Below are 2,226 nucleotides of genomic sequence, written 5' to 3' on the forward strand. Positions count from 1 at the left end.
CTAAGCTTCTTTGCCCTAACCGGAGCCTTTGTCGTAGAGTTGTGAAGGACCAAATGAGAAAATACATGTGCTGTGGGCTGAACTGTGTGCTTCCCTAACACTCATATGCTAAAGCTTTACCTTTCAATGTGATGATGGCCTTAGGACACAGGGCTTTGGGGAGTTACATGGGTTTAAAACGGACCATAACAGCTGGGCTTCCAGAATAGGATTTCTACCTTGATAGAGACAACAGGACCGGCTCTCTTCCTCTCTGTCATGTGAGAAGACAGCAAGAGATGGCTACCTGAAAGCCAGGAGAGTACTCTCCACAGGCTGGAGACTTGGTCTCTGACTTCCTTCTCTCCAGACTAGAACTTTCTGATATTTAAACCACTTGTTCCAGGTGGACAGCTTCCTCCCATGGCCAGGATTTCTCCCGTACCCATTCTGGGGCTCACCTGCCACAATGGCTGATTAGGAAGCAGCCTTTGATGATTAATGAGGAGTATGAAATATGGAAAAAGAACACCCTTTTCATTATGATTTTGTGGTGACCCATGATCTGGAGTAGTTCTGGTTAACTGCCCAGTGGCTTCCAGACGTAACAGATGTGAAGGGAATGATTTCGGCATTCACTGACTTGACCTGGAGACACATATCTGGGAAGAACAAATCCTTCTTGAGATTGCCAGTGTCCAGCTGCCTAGTGATGATGCTCAGTTTGATGCATCACACCACAATAGTAAGGAAGGAGAATATGAAAGTATGATTTTGCCGATGAGGAAACAAATTGAAATCAAGATCAACCATGAAGAAGCAAATAGGGCTTCTAATATTCCCTAGAACACTTGCTTCATTGCTACAAGATCTGCATCCAGTGATGTTCTTGATTTTGACTACACAAAGCATCTAAACCAGACACTTCTGGAGAGTGCAACCTCAGAAGGAAGGCAAATCTCAGCAGTCACTTAGTTCTTCAGATGTTGTTAGCATCTGCCTATCAGACAGCAGCACAGCTCCAAGGGAAGGAAAAGTGACGGATGCAAAGACGATCTTGACAGAACATAAAATTGTAGTTGTTTGGTATCTGTTTGGGGCAGTCGTGGATGACTGGAAACTTAAGATTCATGACAGCCATTCAAACAATACTTCTAAACCAAGCCACATAGAAGCTGTTCACACTACTGAAGTGCCTGTTTTCCAATCCTTACAGTGAGCTTATTCTTGCCATGGGATCAGCTGACAAGACTGCTGCCTTGTGGGATCTGAGTAATCTGAACCTCAACTTGCATGCCTTTGAATCACAGAAGGATGAAATATCCCAAGTTCAGAGGTCACATGACAATGAGATTATCTTGGCTTCTGGTGGGACTGATCATAGATGGGTGCCTGTGATTTCAGTAAAACTGGAGAAGAACAACCCAGAAGATGCAGAAGATGGCCCACCAGAGTTGTTGATTATTTGTGATGGTCACATTGCCAAGGTCTCTGAATTCTCCTGGAATCCTAGTGTACCTTGGTTGATTTGTTCTGTACAAGAAGTAATAAATTGTGCAGGTGAGGCATATGGCAGGGAACATTTATGATGATGTTCTGAAGGAAGCATGGATCCAAACCCTAGTCATACCTGTATTTGTGATTTTTAGACCCTCCCCCCCTTCTCCTCAGAACCTTGAGATCAGTTTAACACTGGTTTCCAGACTCAGACTTTGTTCAGCTTTCCCTTTAATACTGGTGCCTCCAAAAATTATTAACCCAAACCGGGTTGTAGGGGAAGCTGTAGCCACGCCTTCTTAGGGGCTTGTGAGGGCGTGGTCAGAGTGAGTAGGGGGACTGCGTTTTCGGTTTCGGTTTCTCTTTGCTTCTTGCTGTACAGACTACCACCGGCTGGCTGGTTCGCTCTGTAAGTAAGGCTTTTCCCTATTAAATACCCTTATATTTCTCAAAAAAAAAAAAAAAAAAAACTCTATTTCTCTTTATTTCCTAGTCCCTATTCAATTAAACCAATGCTGGATTTAGAGGTGGATTTGGCTTTCCTCCTCTAAAATCCAAGCACATTATTTAACTAAGCTTTAGTGTTTCTGTGTTGTATCAAGAAGCCAATTGATGTAATACAGAATAAAAGAAGAATTTGGGGACTGTCTTTGTCTTTTCTTGGATCTTTCTCTCAAGGTGTACACCCTTTCATAATTGTTATGCTCTCATGGTTGCATTCCTCAGCATGTGTACATACACAAGCAAACA

At 43.1% G+C, this 2,226-nt stretch overlaps 1 pseudogene; it reads left to right on the plus strand.

Annotated features, from left to right (window-relative positions):
- The first annotated feature begins 448 nt into the window (after window positions 1-448).
- On the plus strand, window positions 449-1,622 carry LOC100772818 (annotated as a pseudogene).
- Window positions 1,623-2,226: the final 604 nt, after the last annotated feature.

The sequence above is a fragment of the Cricetulus griseus genome (genome assembly GCF_003668045.3).
Source record: "Cricetulus griseus strain 17A/GY chromosome 1 unlocalized genomic scaffold, alternate assembly CriGri-PICRH-1.0 chr1_1, whole genome shotgun sequence".
In the NCBI taxonomy this organism is placed as follows: Eukaryota; Metazoa; Chordata; class Mammalia; order Rodentia; family Cricetidae; genus Cricetulus; species Cricetulus griseus.